Source organism: Ochotona princeps, chromosome 2 (genome assembly GCF_030435755.1).
Source record: "Ochotona princeps isolate mOchPri1 chromosome 2, mOchPri1.hap1, whole genome shotgun sequence".
NCBI lineage: Eukaryota > Metazoa > Chordata > Mammalia > Lagomorpha > Ochotonidae > Ochotona > Ochotona princeps.
In genome coordinates, this window is record NC_080833.1 from 21,913,803 (window position 1) to 21,926,223 (window position 12,421).

Sequence of the window (12,421 nt, forward strand, 5' to 3'; positions counted from 1 at the left end):
CCTCCCATTGCACAGATGGAGAGACTGAGGCTCAGAGAGGTTGATGTCCCCTCAACCATGCAGGACCTAGCAATGACAAGGGACACAGTCCCTGATCTCAGGGTGCTGGGCTGGGGGACACAGATAAGGAGGGACGAAGGCAGCAGATGCCTGATGGTGTCAATGTGGAAGAAAAACGAGGTCAGAGGTCACATGCCCTCGTGTGGCCTCATGAGCAGCTGCCCTGCACCACACCAAGGGGCTGCCCAGAGCTGTTTCCTGCTGGATGCAACATTCAGGTGGGAACCATGGAGGAGGACGCAGAGGGTTCAAACGTCACACAGCAGTTAATCACCTGTGACCCAGGCCTGGCCCTGAACATGGGTCGGTGAAACCAGGCAGACACGCCCTCACCCCAGAGCCCAACTTACAGCCAGGGCCAGATGGCTCCCTCCAGGACAGCACGGATGAGCATGGCTGAACTGGCTCCCCGATTCTCCTTGCTTGGGTAGTACAGCTGAGAACCCCAAAGCCAGGGCCTCAGCCACAGGGACAGCCCCAGCCACATGCATAGACCAGCACCATGTGTGGGGGGAGGCACCCAGGGTTCACACACCTCACCTTCACTTGCCTGGTGAGCATCTCACCCCCCACCATGCACAGATCAGGGAGGTGAGGCCCAGGGAAGTGATGCCAGCTGTCCCAGGTCACAGGTCCATCATGGCCTCAGGGTCCGAGACCTCCAGGATGTGTTGTGGCTCAGCCGTTCCCAGCTGTGAGACCTTGGCCTTGGGACGGTGGTCCCTGCCCCGTGCTGGCAGGGCCCAGGAGAAGAGCTTGCAGGGAGCATTTGAAGCTTGCCCAGAGTAACCACTGGGACAATGACAGGACATGCTGTCGTGTGGGGATCACTGAATGAGTTCCTCGTGATGGCTCTAAAATGGAATGTGCTAGTGCAGCCTTTTAACAGAATGTGTGATTATCCCGCTGTATGGGTGAGGAGACTGGGGTCAGAGGTGTGCCATTTGGCCTGTCACACACACAGACCTGGAGGGCAGGATCAGCACTTGCCCTCGTATCTTGTCCTTGCAGTTACAGGGATATGTCTGCTTGCTTTGGCTGTTACTCTCTGTGCACAAGCACACGTATGTATGGGTATGGATGTGGGTATGGATGTGTGCACAGCACCAAGCATGTATGTGCATATGTATGTGGGTGGACACACATGGATGTGCCTAAGCATATTGCGTGTCTCTGTGCATGTGTACGCATGCATGGCTTACTTCCTGCCACCCATTCATATGGATCAAGTGAGTTCATCCCTCTTTCCTTCTTCAGGCTTGGTAAGTGTCACAATCCCTTCAGTTCCGTCTTTCATCAGTGTCAAGGTCATCGCAAACACACTCACCTTCCACTGTCTAAAAGTCAGCTTGTGTCTCAACCACCCCCCTTGGCCAAACAGCATCCCCTGATTTCAGGGGGTGTTGGCTCCCACTCCTCCACCTTTGGACCATCCAGTCCAGTCCACTTAAGCATCCTTGGAGCCCTGGATGCCCCGCGCCCGCCCTGGCAGTGCCTCCCTCATCCCAGATACACCTGATCATCAGCCCGGCGCTGCTCATCACTCAACACGTCTTTCTGGCTCGGAGGGCTTTTCCTCCTGAGTGACATGTCTGAGTAGTTTTCAAACAAAAGCCTCCAAGTACGTCATTCTTCCTCACTCAGCTTTGAGTGACAACCCAAAGGACTAGAACTCTCCCTGGCATAACGAACACCAGGGCCTGGCTTGCCATTCCTGCTGCCCGCCTGTGATTCCTCAGGCTATTTTGGAAAGATGGTTTCTCTCTTGATTGGTTGAGCGTTTCACCGTGATGTTCCCAGAAGGCAAGGATGTTAATTTGACCCATTCTTCTCAGGAGTTGCAGAGTGTCTATTGGCCCTGGTTGGGAGAACGAGCATGCTCACAGGATCACACACAGCTGGGAGCCAACACCGCGCATGGTGGTGACAGCTGTTAACATGCAGCCCGGCTCACAGACGTGCCCATCAAGGCCCCCTGTGTATTAGCACCACTGTGAGTGCCTTAGAAGCATCTGCTTGTTCACCCTCAACAACTCATGGTGGAGTCCTCGCATTAGCCCATTTTACAGATGAGCAAACCATAGCACAGAGCAGGTGCACATCCTGCAGAGAGAGTACCCAGAAGGGGTGAGGCAGGAGCACTTGTGGGAATCAGGTGGCTCCTACATAGCTTCATCAAGGGCTGTGAGGTCTCAGACAAGTGAGACCTGGGCTTCTGTGTCCCTCTTTGTCAAATGACCCCTGCAGGATCTGGGTCGTGGGTAGGGCTGGCAAGCCAGAAGGCCCATCTTCTTCCCCGAGGCTGTGGGATTCAAGACCCTGCCTCATTGCAGGCACATCTGGGGTTGAGGACATCCAAAGGAGGTGATGCTTGCTTGCTGAGATGGGCTGGCTGAGCTGCCTTCTGGGAATTGCCCTAGAGTCAATGGAAAGTCCAGGGATCTGGAATCCTAGCGAGGCCTCTGGGGTCCAAACATGGCCCCTGGGATCCCAGTGTGCCCCCTGGGGCCCATGCCCTCCCAGCAGGGAGCAGCACACACCCGAGGCCAGCTCCGTGCCTCTGCAGAACTGCTGCGCTCAGCATACCACGACAGCCCGCCCCATGTGGGCGTCCCTCTGCTGACTGGCTGGGGAAAAGCATGCCTGCATTCCATCTGAAAAGACACTGACAGCAGTTAATTATCGCTTGTCAAACAAGGGCACCCAAGTTGGGGGCTTTGTTTCTATGCAGGTTGGCAGAGGCTTTGTTCCTCTTGCTTGTGAGGCCTTGCTCAGTGTCTGAGAGGCACCTGTCTTACTGGAAAGAAAACTTTTTAAAAAACCATTGTTTAGATATACAGGTTTCCTTAGCACTTGATTCAGGCAGGGTCTTGTGTGAGAAGCAGAAAACCACAGAGAAGAGTTTAGGCCAAGAGGAGGAAGTGGATGAGTGGTGGGGGCACAGCTCATTTCCGGGTTGTGTCATGAAGCCAGGGGTCCTTGGGACCAAGGGAATAGGTAGTGCCTTGATGAGGTTAGGGAAGGAGAACCGTTAATTCCTTCCAGCCCCAGTGGGACACTGGACCTCTGAGTGGAGGTTAGCGGAGCTCATGATGGTCAAGGGATGCAGTGGGGGAGGTGATCCTCTCAGGTTTGGGTGGGTTGACTTGGAGCCTGCAGGCATGTAAGGGGAGATATTGGGAGCAGCTGACAGCCCAGTGGGATGCTGGGAGTGCCCCACTCCTGCACTTCCAGGGGATGCATGTCACCGGTCAGATCAAACTCAACACTTCCTTAAAATTATTGGGGGGGTGGGGGGCGAGCGGAGTGAGGGCAGAGGGGAACAGTGTCTGGGCCCCAGGGCCCAGTGATGAGGAGAAAACAGTGGGGGCCTCAGGGCCTCCGGGTGAGGGAGGACTGGGGGTCCGGGGCTGTCAGAGCTTCCTGGTCTCCCCATGTCTGTGTGGCCCCAAGAGGGACTCGGTTCAGTGTGCCAGAGAGGGATGCAGTGGCATCTCACATTGTCCCTGTCACACAGCAGAATTCTCAGTCCCAGCCACGGGGTGGGGGCACCCCTCTCACCCTGCCCATGTCAGCATGGGACATGGCGGTCCTCAGACATCAGTCAGGGGTCACACAGTGCTGAGCGAGGTCCCCCAATCACATTTAGCTGCTGTCCTGGAAACAGGAGTGCTTCTGAACCCCACTGCCTGCACAGCTGTGAGAGAGGAGGTTGGGGACTCCCACCCAGAATGTGCCAGGGCCCAGGAGCCATGGAGAGGGTGACACAGGGCTTTCCCAGGCAAAGGGAAAAGCCTGGCGACCATGCACAGATCATGTCCTGTGCATGCTCAGAGTCTAGGAGACAGGTGGGGGCCGATGTGGGCACGCTGGGTGGGGGAATCACCGACTCAGGGGCCAGGGGAGGGGGCTGGAGACCCTGGGGAGGACAAGGACCTGAGGGAGGAGAGGGAGAGAGAGGCTGAGGGGGTGGTCACAGGCAGGGTAGGACAAGGGCGGAGCCTTGAGCAGAAAGGAGGGCGACGGGCTGAATGAGGATCCTAGAGCAGGCCCCAGGCCCCTTGGCATGGACTGAGAGCAACAGGAGGGGACTGCGGGAACAGAGTAGAGACACACAGGTCACACTGGCGACTGCAGGGAGGGTAGACAGAGCCCAAGACAGGGACCTGTCCACCAGTCAGGTGGCCGCCACAGCATCCAGGCAGAAAGGCGGAAGGAGATCCCATACTCAGGTTCCCACTGGGGTCAAACAGAGCTTGAGGCTCATTGGTCCAGTCTACTGGCCCAGCTGCTGCGATGGGCGTGGCCTGTAGGGGCTGGCATCTTGACCTGGCATCCTGGCATGCCCTGAGAGTCACACAGTAATGTGTGCAACCTCGTTTGAGGACTGGGGCGGCCTCAGGGAAATACTGAGCTAAGAGACAGTGCATGCTTTTCATGAACATTTTGAAGTACCGTCTTGTAGGAATAGAAAAAAAAAAACTAAAGTGAACTGTCCCCGAGGAGGCTGAATTACTTGTGCCGTGAGAAAGTTCTGCTTAAGGGACAGGAGCCCCAGGGCCGCCCGGCTGTCCTGGCCCCAGGCTGCACTCCCGCTCCCTTCGCTCCTGGCTCACTCAGCGTCTGTCCCGCCCCATTAGCCCTTTATTATGGACCGTTTTGTTCTCTAATTGTCCGCCCTGCATAATTTAGCAGCATCCCAGCCTGTCTTGTTCCCTAACGGTTAATTTAGTGTTTCTTGGCCTCCGTTTCTTCACATCTGAGTGCAGTGGTGGCAGAAGTGTGTGCGTGGAGAGAGGATGGTCTTTTAGCGGCCCCTCAAGGCCAATAGCCCTGTAACACCTGCAAGAACCCAACCTGACCCTGCCTGTCCCTGCGGGATGTCCTCCCCACTGAACATGCACAGACGCCCCCGCCAGGGGGCGCTGTTGCTGTCCACGCTCCACCTACTCATGGCTGAAGATACCAAAGCACAGAGAGGCTGAGAAACTTGTCCATGGGTCCAAGATTGCTTGACTCAGAAGTGCTGGAGCCGGGCCCTGAACCCAGGTGACAGCAGAGGGTGTGTAGGACTCACCTGGGCACATTCCTGGACTAGCCCTACCTAGGGCCCTGCAGCCAAGTGAAACCCAGAAGTTGAACCGTGAGTAACGACCCTGGCAGTCCTCCTGCCTCACTGGGCCTGGAGTTTCCTCCCCAAGCCTCAGCCCTCACAGACGCCAAATAGAGAGGAGAGCAGCTCCCTCCTCGCGGGCAGGGCTTGAAGATGAAGGGAGCTCGGGTGCGTAAAGGGCACCTAGCACCTGCAGGTAGTGCCCACCCGTGCTCTGTCGCCCCCACCCAGCACTGTCACAGAGTGGGCACTGTGGGCCCATTTCACAGATGGGCCAATCTAATCACTGCTAACAGCTGACGGGTGTTAGTACCTGCATGTGCCTGGCACCTGCACACAACCCCTGAAAGGTCCATGCTATTAAAGTGCCCATCTCTGAAAGACAGGCAGGGGAGAGGATGGCTCAGGCACTTCCTGCATCACATGGCCTGCAGTGAGGTGGAGGCTCACAGCTGGACTTGGTGTCGCCAGTCCCAGGCTCGGCCAACACCCTTCTCGGAATGCTACCCTTGAGAAGATGGTGTGCATACCCAGCCACTCCTCCTTCTTTCACGCACAGAATCAGGCCCTGCTCTACAGCAACAGGCTTGGATCTTGGATCTGCCTGCAGTGAAGCCAGGCCTGGCCTCTGACCTCTTCCCCAGCAATCGCTTTGAAGGATGGTCCCACAACCAAGTCCTGGCCACTGAGATGTGAGGAGGGGAAACCTACCAGCAGAGGGCATGTGTTTAGGAAATACTTTTCTTCTTTGCCTCACAGCCTTCATCCTCAATTCAAATGCTGTAGTGTGAGATGCAATGTTTGGAGCAGTGGCAGCCACCTTGCAACCATGAGGTGACAAGCTAATGACAAAAGGCCAATACACAGCCACAGACAGTAAAGAGGGGGGTCCTTGCAGGTATCTGGTCCTGATACAGGAGGCAAGTCAGAGTACTTCATGTGCCAGTAGTTTCAACCACTGCAGATGGCTATTTCGCTACGTGCTCCCCCAAATGGCTGAACACAATACTGCCATCTTTGCCACGTGGGGCCTCAGCCTTGTCCCCTCTCCCCAGATCACCTTGAGACCCCCAAAGCTGAGAATGGAGGCTTGTGTGTCACAAGGATCCCCCGGGTGATGACACACAGTGAACCTTGGTGACCACGGCATCAGCAGCAGGAAGGAGGGAAAGAAGATGCCTCCATAAGCACATCACGGCGGTGCACCTGGACACGGTCTGCACACCGCACAGTGCAGAGCCCAGATGCAGAGCTGAGTACAGCAGGTATGGGAGCAGTGGAGATGCATGCATGGAGAGTGGGGACAGGAGAGACGGTGCCTGCCGCGTGCACGACGCTGAGTCTGAAGACGCACCTGCCACCTCATGCCCCATCGTTTCCGCAGGCACTGGCTAGCGAGCGCCTCTCCCCTAGCCCGTACTGAGAGACATGGCTTTGTGCTCCGTCATTCCCCACCCCCCGAAATAGACACATGGTTATCACTCTGTCAGCCGCAGCCCCTTTAGCTGTATCACAATTGAAAGTCAGAAGAGGGGTGGGTACTGGAAGACAGGGCAGCAGAAACTGGGTACGTCCAATGGTCTCAAAACGTCAGCCCCGCGGGACTGAATTACCGCAGCAGAGCAGAGGCAGTCTGCCAGCAGCGCGAAGGCTCTGCCTCCCCCCGCACGCCTTCCTCGGACAGTCAGTTTCAAGAAATTGGACAGAATTCATTTTTCCTGCAGACAAGCCAGATCAAGGCATCAGTGCAACGCTACCCACTGTGAGGACTCTGTTAACTGCCTCGCTTCATACAGCGGAGGTTTTGGCAAAACGGAGAAGTCATCTTTTGCTCCTGGAAAACTGCCTGTGGTAGGGGAGTCGGTGGGCAGGCACAGGGTCCCTGCCTGGTCCTGCCAGCTTCCTGAGGGTGCACTGAGGATGCTGGGCATCCAGGGTTTATAACTCAAGGCTGCAGGCCAGCCCCTACCTGCTCTAGAGTACCCTACCACATAGATGCTACTCCTACTGTCTCCTGGTTCTCTTGCTCAGCCTTGACCTCCCATATCCTGTACCCCCCCCCATTAGCCCTTCCTCTGTACCTGTGCCTCTAAGCATGGGGTATCCTCACTCATATCTAAGCATGGGACCAATAGAAAGGGGCCACTGGTCCCAAACTAAGGGTTGGTCCCAGGGAGAGAGAAACTTTAGACCAACCATTCTGCTCCCAGCCTCACCCAGCTCACATCCCTGGGCTCTTTAGAACTTCCCACCTGGTCTGCAATGGGGCAGAGCTCTTTCCGCATGAGGGCCACTGTATGGTTACCTTGGTAACCATGTGCCTGGCACCCAGGAGGACCCAGGGAAGCAGCACTTTCCTTCCCGCCTGATTCACCTGGTGGCCCCAGAGGCAAGACACCCACTATTGGGGTGTAAGAAATGCTTCAGGTACTCCCTCGGGCCAACCCCCACATCCCCTAATTTCAGAAAAGGTAAGAACGGTACGTGGCAACTGCACCCAACCATTAGGGCACTGGGACGTGCTTAGCGAGGCAGTTGAGACTCTATCTGTGATGCGTGCATCCCACACTAGAGTGCCTGGTTCGAGTCCCGGATCCATTCCTGACTCCAGCCTCCTGCTAATGCAGGCCCTGGGAAGCAGCAGGGGATGGTGGTTCAATGAATTGGGTTTCTGTCACATGGCTGCGAGACCTGGGTTGGGTTCCTGGCTCTGGGTTTCAGCCTGTCCCAGGGTCAGTCATTGCAGGCATTTGGGGAGTAAATTGCCTGTTGGGAGTTCTGTCTCCATCAGTCTCTCCAAGTAATGAATTAATAATTTTAAAGTCATAGATGCAATGTCAGCACTGCGACATTCAAGGAACTGCTTGTCTCCCTGCCAAGGAGAGTGTGTGCTCATCTCCGTGTGTGTGTTGTGTGCTCCAGCATCCCCTCCTCCAGGAAGCCTTCTCTGATCCCCTTGGGTGCTGACTTAGCCAGTGACACAGGGGAAACTGAGGCTTGGGGGAACACCGAGTCTCTCACCCCCATCACACAGTGGGCACTTCCTGCTCACCCCATCTGGCCCTCCCACTGCCCCTGCAGCTGCGCCTGGCCTCATGCAAATCCCACCAGTCACTATGGTACCTAGCAGTCATGTGTGTTCAGTGCTCATCACTGACGGGCAAGCAACCAGAGGGGCCCCTGGAGGGGTGTACCCAGGGTGTCTCTGCACCCATAGGAAACCTTCGCAGCCCCACATGACCCCCTTCCCAATCTCAATGGAGATCCATCCCAGATCCACATGGATGTTGCCAGGAGAGTGGCCTCTTGCTTGTGGCAGCATGGCCATGGAGGAAGCTTCACTTCTGAGCCCCAACCTCAGCCAATGATCCATGGGCTGTCGGCTGGCCAGGCAAACCCAAAACCTCATCCTGGAGGCCCATCCATCTCCCATCTCAGCTGCATCAATCTAACACATCACTCAAAGTGATGACAGACCACTCAAAGAAAGACACATGGCCCGGCAGAAATGCCAAGCCTCCATGCAGTGGAACACAGATGAGCCCTAGAGAGAGCCCTGGGAGAAGGCTCCACGGTCAGTCCCGGTGAGACGCTGGCACTGCCTTTACACTGAAACAGGCCCCAGTTGAAAACACTGACTGCTAGCTCACGTGAAACAGGATTCTGTCTTCAACATGCCACAAGCCATAGTTCCACCTGCAAATCAATGGAGCCTGTTATAAGAATGACCAGCTAAATGAGGAGGAAGGAGAAGCCAATAGAACTGGGTACACAGCGGAGGGGAAAGCCACAACTCACCTCCTAATGAGAGGAGCTGAGGCACTGATTGATAAAGCCAGTGTCACAGACGTAGCAAAGCACACACAGTTTCTGACCCAAAGGCCAGCAACCAACTCTGGGGGTGACAGTTGCACAGCTGGCTCGGAGGTTTTCAGGCCGTATGTCAGAAGACCCCACCTGTCTCCCAGAGTGAGCCCTAGCCCTGCCCTCCCTGCTCACAAACACTGAATGTAGTCACCCCAACATCATTCTTGGCCCAGAGAAGCTCAGTCCTATTTGCCTGCCTGGTTTTCTCCTCCAGAAAGTCTACCATAATTATTCAAGATCCAGCAGCCACCTAACTGAGCTCTGAGCTCATCCTCCCATAAACAGCAGGTGGTCCCAGCAGGGAACGGGGCACAAGTGTACCTGCTTTCAGATCCTGCCTCTCCCTTCCTAGCAGACCTGGAACAAGGCTAGGCCTCAATCTCCCCATCCACCTTGGGGAGTTCCTATAGGTTTGCACATAAGAAGCATCAAGAGCGGGGCCTGGACTGCAGAGCTTCTGATTGGGCCAGAACTCCCTGTCCCTCTCCTCATCTCACAGGTGAGAAGACTGAGGTGCAAAGGGGAGGCCACCTCCTCCAGCTCCCAAGCCCCCAGTGCCTGGGACTGCAGGGCCAGCCCTCAACTCCAGCAGCCTGCTGTCCTCACTGCAATAGTCAGGGAGCTTCGTCCATTGGCCATGCAGTGCCAGCAGCCACCAGGAGGGGTCAGTAGGCATCCGGTGACAAAGGACCACACACCCAGCATGGCCCTGAGCACTCAGCCTATCCCTATTAGTTGTGATAACTTCATTCCCACTCCCCGGATGAGCAAACTGAGGCTCAGGGAGGCCGGAACCACACAGACGATGATCATTGTGGTCAGTTCGTGTCCATATCCCAGCCCACATCCCACCCACTGTGTGTTCAGGGCTGTGAACTCCCTGTCACACCCCAATGTCACCGACCAGCAGTGACACTACCTGACGACGAGGCACACTCTGGAGGGTCTGGGAAAAGCTGGAACCGCAACCGGACCCCTTATTGCCCAAAGTGGCTGCGTTTATACCCTGCTCTCCACTGCCTTTATCCCCATTGGTCTTAGCTTTTCTCCCTGCTTCTCTAGCCCTCTCTGCTACTTTTTTTCCGTTCCTCTCCTCGTAGGTCTATATTGCTTTTGTACCCCTCTCTGCCGCTTTTCCCCGTTCTTCTCCCCGTCCTTCTCCTCGTCCCGTACGCCTTAGCTTTTCCCTTAGCTTTTCTACCCCTCTCTGCTGCCCTGTTCTTCTCGTTTGGTCCATCATTCTTCTCCCTGTCTTTCTCCTCCTCATCCATCCTATAGCTTTTAGCGGCTGCTTTTATACCGTTCTCCACCAATCACTTCTCCCCGTGGGTCCGCTTGGCGCTAGCTGATAGGCCAGTAGCAATGACATAATCGCAGCGAGGGCATCAGCCTATCCCTGTGACTTCCTGTTTACCTGCTGGCGAGACCAACTCCGCCTCCTGGCCCTGGGCCAGCTGCCATCCTGCAACTGCCTTTCCTATTCCTATTCCTGGGAGTGGTTTCTGCACCTTGCTCCCCACACCCCAACTCCTCTAATGTCCCAGCAGTCCTCAAGAGACCAGCTCAAGCAAAACCCGCGGTGGACATGCAATTCATCCAACCTCTGCCAACCAGGGACTGGGAGGACCCCACAGAACTCACTCCCAGGGCTGTTGGTTCCCAAATCCACAGCGAGGGTAAACTCTCTCCTCCCTTCCCATTCTCAGGGCTCTGCTATGGGGAGGCTAGTGCAGGGAAAGCTGGGCGGTTGGTCAGCCCCAGGCCAATGGACCAAGTTTCTGAAGTCTCTGGAAGCTTTGCTTGGACTGAGTCCTCTGCCAAACCAGAGCGCAGTGCAAGAGCCCTGGGGCAGGGCAGGAGGAGTCTCCTGTTTCCCTCTATCCTCTCTCCCCAGCACCTGCAGACACAGGGGTGGGAGGGCAGTAGGGGAGTAGGAGCGGGGAACAGGTGGGAACACAGCAGGTTTGCCTGTGATCTGCAAAAGCTCAGGACAAACCTACAAGGACAGATTTCCCTTCCTCTAATCATCTCTCCCTCCCCAGGGTCGGAGGTCAAGCCAGGAGGATCTTATTGCCCAGGATTGCACGCAACACGTCTGCACAGCCTTCTGACCATGAAGCCAGCTCCCTCCCACTCCCCTGGAAATCAACTGGAAACCCAGCTGCTAAGGCCCATCCTCATATAACCACTCATGGGTCAAGGCGCCCCTCAGGCTCGTGCTGGGCTGGCCGAGTCCCTGCAGAGACCCTGCCCTGGAGACTCCCCAAGTCAAGCCTGGATCCTATCCCGGAGGGATGAGCATCAGGATCCCCCCGGGCAGCCAGGCCTGCAGAGAGAAGCAGCCCTGGGCAGGCCCCTTCCTCAGCAGGCCCCTCCCTCAGGCAGGGCTAGTTCAAGCCCACGCACCTGCACACACACACCAGTTCTGCAGCTGCACAAGTGCTTTTCCAAATTCATCACCTGACAGAACCCAGGGGCTCGGGCAGAGACTCCCATGGGCAGGGAGGGCAGGGACATGGAGCTCATTACCAGGGCCCTTCTCCCTGCGGCGCCTGGAGGTGCAAGAGTGATGGAGACCAGCAGTGCATGCTCTGCGGGGAGGGGGTGTGCCATGCGTGTCCTGCTGGAGACCAGGTGGGGCCCAAGACCGGAGACCCTCTCCTCAGCCTCCTCCCAGCGTGGAGGCTGGGGCAGGGGCACTCTGGAAGCCTCCACTCAGCATGGCAGAAGCTGGGGCCAGTAAATTACTCCCTGTAATGGAGATGTTTGCTCTGGGAATCAGGGAGGCAGTAAACAGAAACCAGAGTAATTAACCAGGAGCTGCGGGGATGTGCAGAGACTTTCAATGGCATGGCCCCCCTTGGAGTGGCCTCCCCTGCGGTGACACACTGGTGGCGTTTGTCTGCCAAATGAGAGGCTGAGTCAGGATGATCGCAAGGACACTGAATAGGACTCCCTTTTTGGATAGGGAGGGGCACAGAATCTCTGAAGGGGGAAATCCACCTGCCCCAAGACACATAGCAGGTTGGTGACAGAGGTGGGATGTGTCCCACCTGTCCCAGGAAATTGACCAAGGCTCCTCTACATACTTAATCAACGAACCACCAAGTCAAGGCTACGTGAGCTGAAGAAAGGTAACACAGAAGACATGAAGGTTCAGAGAGGGTAGGTCATTTCCCCAAGGGCTTACAGCAAGTAAACAAAGGAGGAGGGGGAACCAGTTCTGTTCACTGTGTCTTTGCTGAGCTCTCCTGTCTTCTCTCAGTTTCTGGGTCAGGATTCCAGGGCCCAAGGACAGGCCATGGAGAGAGCAGGGAAGGTTCCCCCACCCCCAACTTGGGCAGCCATCCCAGAGCCAGACCCAAATGACTGCCCAATTGA